The sequence below is a fragment of the Podarcis vaucheri genome (genome assembly GCF_965113315.1).
Source record: "Podarcis vaucheri genome assembly, chromosome: 4".
In the NCBI taxonomy this organism is placed as follows: domain Eukaryota; kingdom Metazoa; phylum Chordata; class Lepidosauria; order Squamata; family Lacertidae; genus Podarcis; species Podarcis vaucheri.
Window position 1 is genome coordinate 66,611,271 of NC_138762.1, and position 17,342 is coordinate 66,628,612.

The following is a 17,342-nucleotide window of genomic DNA, read 5'->3' on the forward strand; positions in this document are numbered from 1 at the left end:
GGGAATAAGCCCTACTGAATACAGTGGGACTTCTGAACAGTCACCAAAAGGGTTCCTCACAGGAATATTACTCAACAGTGGCATTCCTCTGTTCCTGCTGAGTTCACATTGCCCCAGAGTCTCATTTCTACTGAACAATACATCTGAATCTGTATTGGCTCCAACTGCAACTGTTTTAAATGAATCTATTTCTCAAGCAGCATGAATCTTTCCCATTGGGCACCGTGTACGGCTATTAGAACATGGTTAAACAATTCAGGCCTAACTGTATAACTAGCATTAGCCCATTAAGAATAGTTGACGTACTGTATTTCAACTATTCTTGAAGGGTTTTGTAAGAGCGATATTTTGGAATTTTCACAAGTTGTTTCGTGGTTTTCTTTTATTTTTAAAGGTATAAATGAACAGTTGTAGTTAAGTGGGGTTAATTGGGCTTCGTTTAGCATGGTGAAGCTCATTACAGCAGCAAAAACATAATGTAGGAGAATTAATCGTCCAATGCTGTGTGTCTGAAAATAAATAGATCTTAGAAACTGGACTGAACTGTGTTGCCAACCTCTTTGGAACACTGGGTACGTTTGAAATTTTGAGATTGCATTGTGGGATGGGTCCCAGCCACAAAATGGCTGCCATGAAGGCATGGCAGAACACATTCTGACTGTCGTGGGGTGTGGCATAAATGAGCATAAAAGAGGCAGAACCACAATGAGGTAATAGGCACCTATATCAGCCACAGCCACATTCAAAGAGAAGGACTTTGCATCTCTTCTCTGCTCAGAATAGAAGAGTAGATGGATATCCAATCTTGCCATCCATTGAAAGATGTATAGCAGGGGTGTGTTCAGAGTAGGAGCCATCAAGCCAGTGCAAACAGAATCTTCACAGGAAGAGCAATGGATTTTTTTTTTTGCGTTGTGAATTGATTATCTAATGCAATATTTTAAGCAACACAGTGACAGAAAAAGAAGGGCTTGTAAAGAAATGTTTGTAGTAAGTGTTAAGCATTCCCATAAAAAAAAGTCTGGTTCCAAACATGAGATGATATAACAGCACTGTCTAGTTTACACCTGCATCTTTGTCACCAGAGGACTACAGGATCCATGTGATGAATTATTGTAGCTGAGCTATGAAAGATCTAACCCAACAGAGAGAATTCATAGAAACTTTATTCAGCTAAGCACCATATATCTCAATGTAGTGAGTCGACTCATTCAGCTGCCACCAGCCAAGTGCTGAGCAAAAGAATCATGGGATGCACATGCATATGTGAACCAGCTCTTAGTGACTGGCTTTTCAAAGAAATTAAGCTTCCCAGTAGCCTTCTCTGCTTGGCTCCTTTTGTGCATGGACCTGATATTGTACCAGATCTGCCAAAATCTCAGCTGCCATTGTCACGTCTCTGCCTCTCCCATCCTTGCATCTAATTGCTTCATTCCATTGGCTCTTGTGTTTCTTTTTATATTGATCTCATTAGCATTCCGCAAGAGCTCCCTGCTGTCAGCTTTCTTGTTTGCCTTTTGCTGTTACTGTGGCTCTATTTTCTTTGTTCACTTTTCTGTCAAGTTTCATCTTACCTGTCTGTTGCGAGTACTTTATGTACCATTTTTTAACACTGTGCTTCCTTTTATGAATCCCGATTTTTCCAATATTTAAGTCATTTTGCTCATGTTACATCTGGAGTCCAGCTTGTGTCTGGCGTCCACTGGACATCAGACTCAGCACTTGGACCATTAATCTGTCTAGCTCAGTATTGTCAACTCTGGCTGGCAGTGAATATCCAGGATTCCAGACAGGATTCTCTCCCAGCCCTGCCTGGAGAGGCCAGAGATTAAAGCTGAGACCTTCTCCGTGCCAAACAGGGGCTCTGTCACTGAGCTATGGTCCTTCCTAATTCAAGGGGCCTCATTCAAGTCACCACAACCAGTAGGTGGCACCAAACTGAATAAGCAATATCTTAAAGACCTTGTTTGTTTAAGTTTTGAGGTCTTTATAAAAGTCCCAGAGCTAGAAGAACAAATCAGAATGGTGATAACAGGGTGTTTTATTCATGTAGCAGATTTCTGAAGAGCAAGAGTTAGGAATAAAGCAAGAATAAGCAGATGGAGTCAAAGGGGGTAGGGTGGAAGGAGTTGGAAATATAAGAAATGTAATAAAAGCATGATGTCCTTAAAACTGAAGAGATTAGAAGACATGTGAGATCCAAAAACAGACAAAATTTCAAAACTGTAATAAGCCAGATCAATGACTGGTGAATGAAGAACAAAGAAAATGTTTGCAGCTCCCAAGATTTGTACTTCTGTTATGCTCTTTGATTCACAAATAGCCATTTATTACAGCGTGTTTGTGTGCTTTTTTCTGTGAATTTTATACTAGGAACTGGCTTCCCTTAGGCTATTAAGTGGCACAGTGCCCAAATGAAATTGATCCTTTTGGACTTGGTAATTCACACTTTCTGAAACAATGCATGAAATGAAACACAGCCATCTTTCAAAACTTCTGCTTATCCAAGTTTTGTGATGCAATTCTCCAGCCAAGCAATTTGTCCACAAATGCATATACTAAAAAGTGTGCACAAAAATACATTTATTAGTGAAAATAGCAAACAAAAACTAATTATATTAAGGGAAATTGCTTTGCAAAAATGTGTATGTTAGGGGAAATTGTAGACACAAATGTGTACATTAGGAGAAATTCACACTAAAATACAGATGAATTTTCATGAGGATTTTGTTTTTTTTAAGATCATGAACTAATGTAGAAATGTGGAGAACTGAAAACTGGAAAACAGGAAACTGAGAGAGATAGAAACTGACAGATTTCTGACCTGGGCAGCTGTTTGATGGGCAGTGGTGGCTTTCAGGGGGGCACTGTGAGAAAAGGATCCTGACTAGGTGGGCCATTGGCCTGATCCAGCAGGGTCTTATGTTGTGGCACTGAGCTTTGTTAACCTCTTATGTTTGCTGTAAGAGGGACACAGATCCTTACACTCAAGGAGCAAGAACTATGCAAGAATCTAGATTCATGGTTTAGGGTGGTAGTGAATTAGACAAATAATGAACATGGCTATTCTTAAAGTCAGTACTTATTGGACATGTTAGCTAATAAAATATAACAAGAAATTAATCAAATAGTACACCGTTCAATGTAATTTGAGGAAACGGCATTTGCTTCAATTTCAAGTCTGAAAATATAGGTCTACGGAATTTTCCCCAAAAATAGGCAATAATAAGTTGGAGGAAGAATGTGTGATGTTTGGTTTCATGTTGGAAGAGTAGCATTCTAAGACTAAGGTCTCATTATGCTATTTCGACCTCGCCGCCCCCCCGGTACCCTGGTACAGGATTTCTAAAGAAACCCCCAAAGGCTACATATGGAAGGCTGAAATATATGTTCACCTAGAGAGGATATTAGATGCTTTATGATTATACCAGAACACACCGTTACATAAAGCACTTTGACAAGACACCTCATGCAGATTAATTACATTCCAGGATTCTAAAGGGAACATGCATTTAAAAGGACTTGGGAGTGATTTTTCATATCTTGTTAAAGGACAAGAAAGTATCAAAGGACCAGAGGGTGCCTGATCCAGTTCTTGTACTTTAAGAGATGTGTCAACAGAGAATTCAGGAGAGAATATCAGATCTCTACATCTGACTTATGTTGTCTCAAGATATTACTTTTCAGAAGGATAATGTAGAATTTAGAAATGTATAAGGAAGAAAGCTCATTGCTGATATATGAAAGAACCTCCGGATCTTATGAGTATGCTTGATTCCTCTATGGAAATCTTTAATGGCTCAATAAAAGTAAGCAATAGAATATATATTTTAACAGACCTTGAGAGCTAAAATACAGTTATAAAACCTTCCATCTATAGTAGATTATCCCCCCTCCCCCAAAAAATTTCTGACTGATGTAGAAATCCTTAGCCATGTAATCTTTTCTGATGATTTCTCTCCCCCCCCCCCCATGCATCAAAGTTAGCAAGTGGACTATTTGCAACTGGGGAAGCGGGGAATAGGCAGATATGAACTGTGGTCTAGGCTCCATCTTTATCTGAATGGACATGGAATTAGCTAAGATCAGGGTGGAGAGAGGTAGCATAAGAAGGGGATCAAAGACCTCTTGCAGAGGCTAATCAGATGCTTATGAGGATAAGTTGGATGCTTTATGATTATACCAGAAGTTGGATGCGGTTGGTGGATGGATGGCGGCTAACAGATTGAGGTTGAATCCTGACAAGACAGAAGTACTGTTTTTGGGGGACAGGAGGCGGGCAGGTGTGGAGGACTCCCTGGTCCTGAATGGGGTAACTGTGCCCCTGAAGGACCAGGTGCGCAGCCTGGGAGTCATTTTGGACTCACAGCTGTCCATGGAGGCACAGGTCAAATCTGTGTCCAGGGCAGCTGTTTACCAGCTCCATCTGGTACGCAGGCTGAGACCCTATCTGCCTGCGGACTGCCTCGCCAGAGTGGTGCATGCTCTGGTTATCTCCTGCTTGGATTACTGCAATGCGCTCTACGTGGGGCTACCTTTGAAGGTGACCCGGAAACTACAACTAATCCAGAACGCGGCAGCTAGACTGGTGACTGGGAGCGGCCACAGAGACCACATAACACAAGCACAATTCAAAGTGTTGGTGCTGACCTTTAAAGCCCTAAACGGCCTTGGTCCAGTATATCTGAAGGAGCGTCTCCACCCCCGTCGTTCTACCCGGACACTGAGGTCCAGCACCGAGCGCCTTCTGGAGAAGTCAAGCTACAGGGAACCAGGCAGAGGGCCTTCTCGGTAGTGGCGCCTTCCCTGTGGAACACCCTCCCACCAGATGTCAAAGAGAACAACAACTACCAGGCTTTTAGAAGACATCTGAAGGCAGCCCTGTTTCGGGAAGCTTTTAATGTTTGATGTATTATAGTACTTTAATATTCTTTTGGAAGCCGCCCAGAGTGGCTGGGGAGGCCCAGCCAGATGGGCGGGGTATAAATAAATTATTATTATTATTATTATTATTATTATTATTTATTTATTTATTTATTTATTATTAGTTAGTGAGTGCTCCTCTCCTCAAAGCTGTTCATAATGTGCTATGGTGCTAGTTTCTGATCTGCAGCACTCAGGAAACTATGTGCTGGTGATGCATCATGGTGCTGGTGATGCATGCAGGCTACAACAGAAGCAGAAACAATTCTAGTAAAAACAGTAAAAGTGAGTGATATTGAATACAAGTGGGGCGTGCAACAAACAATTGTTATGTAGAGAGATCCTGTTCAGTGTTCCAGTCAGTCACCCCTCATGCTTGATACTCCAATCCAGTTTAAAAGCAAAATGGGCCATCAAACAAATAAGGCAGTGGTTTTTACATACTGGAGAGATCCCCTAGATAAAGATTTTAAAAGATTTAAATCTTTTTTTAAAAATCTTAAATGTATGTACCGTATTTTTTGCTCTATAAGACTCACTTTTTCCCTCCTAAAAAGAAAGGGGAGATGTGTGTACATCTTATGGAGCAAATGCAGGCTGCGCAGCTATCCCAGAAGCCAGAACAGCAAGAGGGATTGCTGCTTTCACTGCACAGCGATCCCTCTTGCTCTTCTGGCTTCTGAGATACAAAATATTTTTTTCCTTGTTTTCCTCCTCCAAAAACTAGGTGCGTCTTGTGGTCTGGTGCGTCTTATAGAGCGAAAAATACAGTAATAGCCAGAGCTTTTTTTCTGTGGAGACGCAGGGGTGCACGTACCCCTAAACATTTTGTGACTCTAAGTTTGGCCTCAAGGGGCAGTATTTCAATATGAATAGGAAAATGAGAGTACCCCTAAACATTTTTTTTAGAAAAAAAGCACTGGTAATAACCCTTAAGTTTCCAGACTTAATGGATTAAACAAACCTCCTCCTCCTCCTCCTTTGGTGATCACTCGTAGCTGAGTAAGATTGTCTTCCATGAACATGGTCTTAACAGTGAGTCTGTAAGTGACTATGGAGACCAATTCTGGATCTACACGTCCTTCCACAGTGGGGACATAGGTTTCCTTGTGAGAGTTGATCATGATGAGGGTTTGCCAAACATGCCTTTCTCTTACCTCGTTTCTCCCTTTCGTCCTGAGTTAGAGTGTCTTTAAAGCCCAAACCAGGCAGATTTCAGGCAGATAAATGCATCTTTTCCATCCTCAGCCTTCTTGCATTGGGTAGGAAGGTCTAATCCAGGTTTCCTCAACCTCGGTCCTCCAGATGTTTTTGGCCTACAACTCCCATGATCCCTAGCTAGCAGGACAAGTGGTCAGGGATGCTGGTAATTGTAGTCTCAAAACATCTGGAGGGCCGAGGTTGAGGAAGCCTGGTCTAATCCTTATACAGTGGTACCTCAGGTTAAGATCTTAATTCGTTTTGGAGGTCCGTTCTTAACCTGAAACTGTTCTTAACCTGAAGCACCACTTTAGCTAATGGGGCCTCCTGCTGCCGCTGCGCCGCTGGAGCACGATTTCTGTTCTCATCCTGAAGCAAAGTTCTTAACCCGAGGTAATATTTCTGGGTTAGCGGAGTCTGTAACCTGAAGCGTATGTAACCTGAAGCGTATGTAACCAGAGGTACCACTGTAGTAAACACTGATCCTGTCCTCCACACAATTGGGAGCACTGAATATTCAGCCAAGCAAGCTCACAATCTGCACCAGACCTTCTCACAAAGTGGTAATAGGGCTGGGAGGTGATTTTCCTGTAGCCCCTCCAAATATACAACAAGATGTCAGCTGTTGCTGGCTAGTGTTCATACATTAAAAACACTTGATAAATTTAATATTGCCAGAGACCCTTGTTCCTGAGGGTCCTGATGCAACGAATTTGCACCCATGATTCCTGGGGCGGCAAATGATACATGGCTGTTTGCCTGCTTCCATACATGGCGCTTCTTCTCTGAGTCATCTTGACACAAAAATGTTTGCAGTGTGAAATCGGGAGCATGTCGTTTTTCAGAGTTCTCTAATCAGACACTCCCCTTAGACTTGCTTGAATACAAGTGCTACACACTGCGTTTGCTTTGCTTGTGGCTGGTATTTCCCCGGAAAGATTTTTGTTTCCTTGTTTATACTTACTTTGATGGTCATTCTCAAATGTTTGCTCCCCTCCCCCAAACGTCTCTCAGAGGTGTGCCCCTATTGAAAGGAAAACTTCCATGTTCATACAGCAATAGACATATCTGTCTAGTTTTGGCCTGTATCATTTTCATATGTGTCTGTTCATAACTCCTCCTCTCCCTCCTGTTTGCACATTTATCTGTATTTTTAAAATACAAAAATCCACACTTAAACACATATTTAAATACACATTTTATCACAAACTACTTATTTGACTCCATATAAACATTTCTAAAGTTATTTATTTATTGCTTTTGGGTACCTTTTGTTCAGCCAAAAACTTTATTGTCAAATTCAGAGAAGTGTGAAATCTGAAGGATAATTAAATTGTGATCCCTGTGTCAGTCTGGGAGGTGCAAATTAGATCAGGTTCACTTTGAAAATATGAACCAAATGAAATTCTTGTCTATCCCTGTTCTCATGTAGTTATGCCAAAGCAGCAGCACTAGCTGTGTCTCAGGAGATGGGCCAGTCATGAAAAGCTAAGCATTGTTATCACTCAGCAGTAAAAAGATGGTGTGGGCAGTAGCTGTGTGGATTCAGATTTATTTGAGGCTAACTCTTAATATCCCCCCCAAATGTGCGGTTTACCCTTCAGATCCAGAAAGAAAGTGATGAGCTATCCTTCTTTTGTAACTTTAAAATAAAGCACATAAAGGAAAACATTGTCCTCATGGCTCAATAGATTAAACCTTGAAATGACACTTGAGAAGCAAGAGCTGTAGATAAACATACCTTTGTTTTATAAGAATTCTCAGATAGTAGCTTGGAGGGTTTCCTATGTGGAATTTGTTTCCACTTTTTCTGTTTATGAGCTTCAGAAATGTTTTAAGCCAGAAGGGCTGAGAAAATCAATATGGGGCCCTTCAAATAATTTGAACTGGAACTCCCCCCATCCCCAACTGTTAGCTATGCTGGCTGGCACTGTTGGGCTTTGGAAAACACCATGCTGGTCTGAGGGCTGTTGGGTTGTGCTAATATTGTGTGAGTGGTTTGTTTGTTTGTTTGTTTGTTTGTTTGTTTGTTTGTTTGTTTTATTTGCAATCTGTTGTAAGCTGCTGAAAGAATTTTTCAGTGGAAACATGAGATAAATTAAATAACTATGCATATTAATAATAAAAAATACATATCTTTCCATCGGTTTGAAAAGCAACTTGCAGGCAAGTCATGTGTGGAATTGTTGCTGGCCTCATTTCCTACTTCAACAGCCCTTGTTTAAAATAAAAGATTGAGGAGAAGAAGTAGAAGAAGAGGGGGAGGAGGAGGAGTTTGGATTTGATATCCCGCCTTTCACTCCCTTTAAGGAGTCTCAAAGCGGCTAACATTCTCCTTTCCCTTCCTCCCCCACAACAAACACTCTGTGAGGTGAGTGGGGCTGAGAGATTTCAGAGAAGTGTGACTAGTCCAAGGTCATCCAGCAGCTGTATGTGGAGGAGCGGAGACGCAACTCCAGTTCACCAGATTACGAGTCCACCGCTCTTAACCACTACACCACACTGGCTCTCTTTTAGGCACTCACCCTAGACACCCAAGGCAAAAGCATGTAGAAGGACGGGGGTCCACACATAGAACTTGTCCCCAGTCTCACTGGCTGTGCCTGCTTCTCTCCTGACCTTGGCATGTTTAGCCTGCAGGTCTGAGGGGACTTGTAAGTGCCCTTACAAGTCTCCTCATAATCAAGATCTCTGTCAATGGCAATATGGAGAACATGGTGGATCCATCCATTCCTGCAACTTCTTGGTCATTATTGTATGATCACAGTGACAATTTTGGAAGCTGCTGCTGCTGTCTTAGCTATTGTGGTGTGGTGCTGCTTTCAAAGTATAGTGCAGGTGGAGCCTGAGTGGATATTTCATACATGAATTTCACTGAAGTGATCAAACCTTTATGTCGACTGCCTGGGCACCTGCACTTGAACTCAGGATGAAAGGGAGAAATGAGCTAAGAGCAAGGCTTGTTTGGCAAACTCCCACCCAGAAACCTATGTCCCCACTATGGAAGGACATGTGGATCCAGAATGGGCCTCCGCAGTCACTTATGGACTCACTTTTAAAACTGTGTTTATGGAAGACAATCTTACTCGGCTACGAGTGATTGCCAAAGAAGAGAAGAAAGATTATGTAATAACTACAAAAGCAAAAAGAATACGATAAATGTTTGTGAAGAGGCTGTAGCTGGCACCTGTTGTGTGCCAATTCACCAGCAGCCCACAAGAGCCAAATGGCACACCAGCCCAATCACAACTTCCTCCCACATCCTGCTGTGTAGAAGAAAAAGGGAGCAGGACATCTGGTCCTAGAGTGGCCTTAGTTTGCCTACCCATGCCTTATCACTGTGGCTTCACACAACAACTCCATTCCTTCATCCATGAGGCCAACAAGAAAAAAGAAAGCAAAAAAGCATCTCATTTGCAAGAAGTGTCACCAACAGTCATGCTATATTTTTGTAATCAATGGAACATAAGGATTAATTATAAATTCCAATTCAGTCCAAGTTATTGTGTTTACCCTTTACATGTAACATTCATTTACACATTTTTAACAGAATTGTGGCAAATGCATAGGTCACTCACCTTTGAGCTTTCGTAAAATCTGTATCTGTTGTTTATCTGTGTTCGGGTTCAACTCCAGCAGCTCTCCATCTGTCTGCTGTCTGTTTTCTAAACGGAGGCAGCATCCTGAGGGGCAAAGAAGACAGGCAACAATTAACGCTGCAGCATACTAGAGAGGAGGCAGTTTTCAGTGGAACTGAATTATATTTTTGTGTATAGATACCCATATTTTCCATAAGTTTTTATTGTGTGCAATGTTGTGATTTCACTCTCTAAAACAGATGATATGCTGTGGGGTTTTGTTGACTCACAGCACTTGTTCCACATAGACAAGCACTTGCAGCAGACCCTGCCATCTGCATTGCTAAAATTAAGGGGTGCCAGGGGCACAGCTCCCCCTCCCCCATTCACTTCTTTCTCTGTGCTGGAGCAGGGGAATCTCAGGGTTGTATTCAATTAAGTCCCACTCATAGTAGGTCCACTGAAGTTAATGAACCTAAGTGAGTAATGTAGATGAACTTCAATAGGTTTACTCTCAGTAGGACTAGCATAGATCCTCACATTTTATGCTGTCAGAGCAAAGTATTATGCAACAGTAGGGATGGATGGATCAGTCCATTTTGGTTATTTCCATTCCTGATTTTTTCCAGTCTTAAATTCAGTTCTGCGCAGTTTTTCTATAATCTGTGGGATATATATGCATATATATATATATATATATATATATATATATATATATATATATGCAGGTTTTGGTGTCTTCGGGTGTCTTCCCGTGTAAGAGTCGGGGTGTCTGTGCGACGTTTCGACGAGGTCTCACTCGTCATCTTCAGGCTGGTGCTTTCGGCTTCTTGTTACTGGAACAGAGCAGAATCTGGTGTTTGAGTTCCTATAAATACTGTTGAGGGGTGTGGTGTATAGCCTCCAACGTTCACCACACCCCTCAACAGTATTTATAGGAACTCAAACACCAGATTCTGCTCTGTTCCAGTAACAAGAAGCCGAAAGCACCAGCCTGAAGATGACGAGTGAGACCTCGTCGAAACGTCGCACAGACACCCCGACTCTTACACGGGAAGACACCCGAAGACACCAAAACCTGCATTCCTGTACCCGTGAAAATCTACGAAAGCATATATATATATATATATATATATATATATATATATATATATGTATATGAAAATTCATCAGCATTTGAATGCTCATATGTCCTAATGCACCCTTTTGCATGCAATTTCCCCTAATACAAGGTGTTTTTGTATATTATTTTTACTAATATATTATGCATACTTTCCCCTAATAGATGCACTTTTAAAAACACAGTTTGGTTGCAGAACTGCACCACAAAATTCAAGTAAGTGAAAATTTCAGAGGATGCCTGCGTTTCAGTATTTTCTTAAGTGATAATTTGACAGGTTCACTTGTAAATGGAAACCAAATCAAATTTCTTTCTCCTTCCTAGTCTACATTTTATTGAAGCCTATTAAAGGAGCACCTAAGACAGTCACATATAATGTGAGGACAAAGGAAGACTTAATGGAGAGTTGTAGGTTAAGGTGTGGAACAGGAAGCCACCTGTGCAGTTCATAATATGATTATTTCATGAGGCTTTGTTTGGGATGTCTGTTCTAAAATTAGATCCACGGAATCCCCAGTTTGCTGCTACAATAGAGTTGTGAGTATGAAAGAAATAGATATTCTTGGTTCTGCTCCTAAGCCTCCCAACATTACTAATGGGATAATATTAAAGCCTTTCAGCCTATACCAAGGCACCAGACAGGGCTGCCCTCTCTTCTTTATTATTTAAGTTGGCATCAGAATCCCTAGCTCATGCAATTCAGCAAAAACTCACAATTAAAGAAAGGAATAAAATTTAAAGACTCTGATATTGCCCTCTGTGCTAATGATGCCATAGTATTTGTTGATGACCCTGACAACTTCAGTCATAGCTTTAACTAATTTGATTCACAAATTTGATAGCCTCTGGGGATCAGAATTAATGCCAGAACTAACATACACCTTTTCAATCAGAATTGACATATACCTCTTCACCTCTTTTATGTTTGTGGGGCTTCATCATCCAAACCAGAGGCCTAATATGTCTAGGAAACAAGGTCAAAGAATGGCTCACACCTTGCTACAATAAAAGATGACTTGGGTGGGTTATGTAATCTGTAAACATCTGGGGTAAGATTAATGTTATGAAAATGAATGTGGTATAATGCTTGTTTTTTTTCATGGCTTACCAATATACATCTCAGGTTCCTAGTTTACACATATCAATAAGTTTTTGTAAGGCGCAGTAGAACACCCCGCATTTTCATTATAATAAACCTCAGCTTTTGATCTAAGGCGATTTTAACTTCCCCAAACTCTCTATAGAGCTTTTCTCCTTTCCCAAGTACATAAATGCCACAGCCAGAATCCTCATATCAACATCAGCCTAGACAATATTAGAACAGACCTTTCTACATTGATGGGGTGGACAGCCCTTAGTTTCAGGTATATTCACAACTTTTCTGATAAACATCCGATACCCTCCACCCCCGTATCTTAGACTGCCAACACATTATTGAGCCTTCCATCGATGCAAGGGAAATAAAACTTTGGCATAATCCAGAACTAAAGAATTGCTGGTCTCACAGTTTTGTAAAAGACTAGGGCAGATAATCAGATTCTCACTTTGGATCAATAAACAGACAAGGAAAGTAATTTTGTCCCCTTTTCTTACTTTCAAGAAACATACAGATCACCTGATACCTCCCAGTGATATTATTTACAGTTGAAAAGTGTATTAGTTTCTTTGGATTGTATCCAATGAAGTTTTCTCATTAGCACAGGGGTTTCCAACCAGTGTGCTGTGCCACCCCAGGTGGCTTGAATGATGGTCAGGGGTGCCATGGGCAACACTGGCATCTGTCCCTCATTCCTCCCCTTCCTCCCCTGATGCCCTCTTGTGCCTCTGCCTCCCAAAGGATTGCACAGCTGTTTGTTGCAGAAGCCCTGGCTACAAACTCCATAGGTGAATGGTGCCTCTGGCGTTGGCTGGGGGAGCTGGTTGCCACGAGCTGAAGCGGCCTCAGAGTAAGCAAGTAAGTGGGCAAAGGAGCCCAGCCAGACAGTTCACAAGCCCTTGCTGCTGGGAATGAACAGACAAGTCCCAGGCCCCTGTGGGCCAGTGTGAGGAGACACCTCTCTTTTGGGCGGGCAGGCAGCTCAGAGACCAGGGGCTGCAGCAGCTGCTGGCCAGAGGACTCCCAAGGAGAAGAGAGGAGGCTGAGGGAACACTCCACAAGGGAGGGTGTTCGAAAAAGCATGAGAGGCTGCCAGCTCTGCAGGAAAGGGGTGACATAACTGGGCTCCTGAGCCCCACAGGGTTGCCACAGAAAGAATGAGCTAACAGGGTTACTTTGCTGGATACAACCCTTAATTTGGTCATGCTGCCTGCAGTGCTTCTAAACTGCCCCCTCCTCATATTAATTAGGGGGTCTACTTCCCAACACTACTCAAGCCAACTATAGTTTTTAACTGTTGACTTGTGGATAGAACTAAATGTTATACAACACCCATGTGTGCAGAATGGAACAAGGAGCTGGATAATCAAACTCTTCCAAATCAATGGAAGGCTATGCTCTCGTCAATTAAAATCTCAACCCTAGTTTGAGATGGCCCTGCAGAATTTATTATATCTCCTTTACAATTATGTAAGAAAAATATGCTTTTCTTCTCCAGTTGCTGGTGATGTCTGTGACAGAGAATGCTCCTTAACATACATGATGTGGCACTGTTCTTCAGTTTTTCAATTCTGAGGTCATTGTCTGTATCAACTTTGGCCTGGAAACACATTGCAAAAATTGGGGGGGGGGAGAGAGAATAGATAGGATACCTCCCTGTGGTGTATTTTATGACATCATATCACTGAGCAGATGGGTGCTAGAGTCTAAAAATATCCAGAGGGCCATTGGTTGCTCATCTGTCTCCTGGGCCCAACCTTGAGTTTGGGCCAGCAAAAGTTCTCCTTCCCCTTCTCCCTCTAATGGATGAGGATAAAAATCTTAACAGCTAAGACTTTGTCAAATACTGACAAACTATTGGGACCTACCAGGAACATGTGAAAAGCCTCCTTAGATAATTTGCTAGGAATATGGAAATTCTCACAGGTTCCTTTGGAATTCTTTGGATTTATTTATTATATTAAATTTATTCACAGCTCCCCACCAAGGCTCCTAATTCAGGCCTGCACAGGGCTTCTACTAGCTTAAGCTTTTACTGTGGTCAGAAGAGGAGCCTGAAGGCTGGACTGAACTGAACTGAGTGCATTTAAGGGAATAGTAGGCAAATAATTCACTGTGCCTGAGTTCAACACAGTGTAAAGTCTGGTATTAAATGTTGATTTTTCCTCATTCCTTGTAACCAGAACTTATTAAATAGAAAATCATTTTCTTATACTTGCTTTTTCTCATTGCTTCATAGACATTTCACTTACACATTATTTCATAACTATGCAAAACAAATGAAGAGATAATGAGGAGAAAGAAGGGTGCGATGAGATGCAATTGTTGGAAAATAATGTCAGACATTAGAAGAATATTGCCTAAGTGTTCTTTCCTTGTTATTAGTGAGGAATCTAGTAAGGGAAACATGCCATGCTACTTTTGTGGGGAAAGGATGTACGAGAGACTCATTTAGCACAACTTTCGTGCCTCAAGAGAGCAAAGTGTCAATGTAGCAAGAATATCGCAAGTGCAGCGTTTTCATGCATAACTTTGCAAAGGAAGTTTCACTTCCCCTTACAATGCTGTAGCTGGACTTCTGTTGATGTCTGTTTCTGATGCTGTGGCAGTGACTGCAGACAGACACTCAGATGTGGACCAGCTTCTTCTGTGCAGCTTTATGTGACTAAATTCAAGCGCATCTCTCTTCATGCACCCCTCCCGCATTCAATGGAATGAGATTTTCTGAATAGACCCATCATGTGATGCATTCCAAGCTTGGTGCCATCTGCTGCCACAAACTCAGCTTGATTAAAAAAAAGACCGTCATTCAAGGCCATCACTTGCTGAAACCCCTTTGGACAACGGTGTTCCACTGGAATCCCTGATGCAAAAAAACAAAGAAAACAACATTGGAACAAAGACTGGTTGCCCGAATGCTTCCTGCAGAGGATGTATGGGATGCTACAACAAAAAGCAGCAAACTCAGTTGTGTGCTTAAACCAGGTGCAGGAAATCTTTGGCCCTCCAGATGTTGCTAAATTACAATTTCCATTATCCCTGGCCATTAGCCATGCTTGCTGGGTAGTTCTGCAACATCTGGATGACCAAAGGATCTTTATACCTGGCTTGAACTGATGTTGTCCGGGACAGCTAATGCAGATGTTTGATAATGGCTTGGAAGCATTAGTAGCCCATAGGCTGGAGAATCAACAGCCTACTTCAACAGGTTTTATTGGGTATATTCAGGCAATACAGCATTGGTACAATATTTTACAAATTACTTCAATCCCAGTAAAGAATCTATTACTCTGCATTACAGGTCACTCTCCAATCTCAGGTGTGTTTGTTTTTAAATGTTTCCTCTCTGTCCTTCCCTATGTGCATATAGCCCATATAGCCTTTTAGAAAACACCTAATGAATTTATCTTCATATTTCAGGGAGGCAACTGAGGCAGAGATTTATTGACACCACAGTTGTGGCAGAACCAAGAAATTAATCAGCGCCTCTAAGTGGAGGACCAATGCCTTAATTACAAAGAGCAGCCATTTTTTCTGTTGTCAGCAACGCTTACACCATTTCCAACTTGGGTAAGAAAAATTAATGAAACCCTGTGAACTGCCTTCCAAAGATTCTTTAGCAAGATGTAAAGGGTAATGTGACCTGACACTGCTTAATCTCAAATGCTCCTGAAAACTTTCCCTTCTGCTAAGTGATTGTGTGCTGGCTGCTTTTCCATCTAAGAAACTCATTCAATTTTCTTCCAACGTTGGATTTTTCTTCCTGTGGCTTTCCCCCCCGCTGAGTTTCCCACCTCGGGGATTTCACCGATCCTTAGACTGTTAGCCGTTTTGCTGCAGCTGAAGATATTTCATCTGTGCTACAATCAAAAGGGATGGCCTGTGTCTCGGTAATGTCTAACAATCTTTTCAGTTTAAGAGAACAGTCTGTCATCCCCAAATAGAAGGAAGCAATTTTCCCCTGATATTCTTTTTCTTTTTGGAAGGGGGAAGAAAAGGTCTGTTGTGAACTCAGATCCTCTCATTTGATCAGGTTCATTGCTAGCAAAAGCCTGCTGAGCTGAAATAAACATTCTGTGTGCAACACTGAGAGGGTGACAAGAGGAAAAATAAAGAACGTAAGAAGAGCCTGCTGAATCTGGCAAATGGCCCATGTAGTCCAACATCCTGTGCTCACAATGGCCAACCGGATGCCTGTGGGAAGTCCACAAGCAGGATATGAGTGCAACAGTACTCTCCCTTCCTGTGGATTCCAGCATGTGGTGTTGAGGAGAAGTCTCCTGCCCATTTAATAGTTGTGTCAGAGATGGAGTCAAAGTTGTCAACAGTTCCTTAGAATAAATCTGCATATTGTGAAAGCGCAACAAATTGTTAAGCCTGGTGGAACGCTCTGCCACAAGAGATCAGGGCCCTGCGAGATTTGACATCTTTCCACAGGGCCTGCAAGACGGAGTTGTTCCGCCAGGCTCAGCCTGACTCCCCTTCTCTTTTTGTATAAGAACTTGTATGAAAGAGGCCTCCCAGCATTCTCACAGGCCCATATAAGAACAGCGTAAACAGTTGGGCCTGATGAACATTTACTGTTCCCAACCTTAATCCTGTGGAAAGCATTATTATTATTATTATTATTATTATTATTATTAGTAGTAGTACCCCGCCCATCTGGCTGGGTACAAAGATTAAAAATACAAAAAACAAAAAATAAAAATACATTAAAATGTCACACATTAAAAACTTCCCTGAACAGGGCTGCCTTCAGATGTTTTCTAAATGTCAAGTAGTTGTTTATCTCTTTGACATCTGATGGGAGGGCGTTCCACAGGGCGGGCGCCACCACTGAGAAGGCCCTCTGCCTGGTTCCCTTTAGCTTTGCTTCTCACAGCAAGGGAACCGCCAGAAGGCCCTCGGCGCTGGACATCAGCATCCTAGCAGAATGATAGGGGTGGAGACGCGCCTTCAGGTATACTGGGCCGAAATTTTAATTTGATCCTGACTTGTTTTTAGGAGGTAATTTAATTATTGTTTGACTTTATACCAATGTTATATATTTGATGTTAGCCGACCTGAGCCCAGTCTCAGGTGGGGAGGGCAGGAGACAAATAAAAGTTGATGATGATGATGATGATGATGATTAAAGGGCAACAAAATTTTAAGCCATCTAATTTATTCTTATTGTATTGCTTGTTCCTACTAGGGAGAGGTGATGCATTTGTGGGATTTTTCCATCTCATGTGCTAAAATAACTTCACCAGCCTTTTTCTGCATACCCAAGTGGACTGGGAAGCATATTTGGCTATTTACATATTACCAGCTTTAAATGCAGCTAGGTCTTTCTGCCCATGGGTAACTTCCTGTGTTCTATAGGTGGTGGTTCCTTGGTGTGACCAGTCAAAGACTCCTGGCATTTTTTTCAAAATATTCATTG

At 41.8% G+C, this 17,342-nt stretch overlaps 1 long non-coding RNA gene across 1 annotated transcript in view; it reads left to right on the forward strand.

Annotated features, from left to right (window-relative positions):
* Positions 1-15,481, forward strand: part of LOC309531242 — a 114,972-nt gene extending 99,491 nt beyond the window's left edge. Inside the window, exon 3 of the long non-coding RNA XR_014219169.1 lies at positions 15,338-15,481. This is a non-coding gene — a long non-coding RNA (uncharacterized lncRNA). The remainder of the gene's footprint in view (positions 1-15,337) is intronic.
* The last annotated feature ends 1,861 nt before the right edge of the window (positions 15,482-17,342 follow it).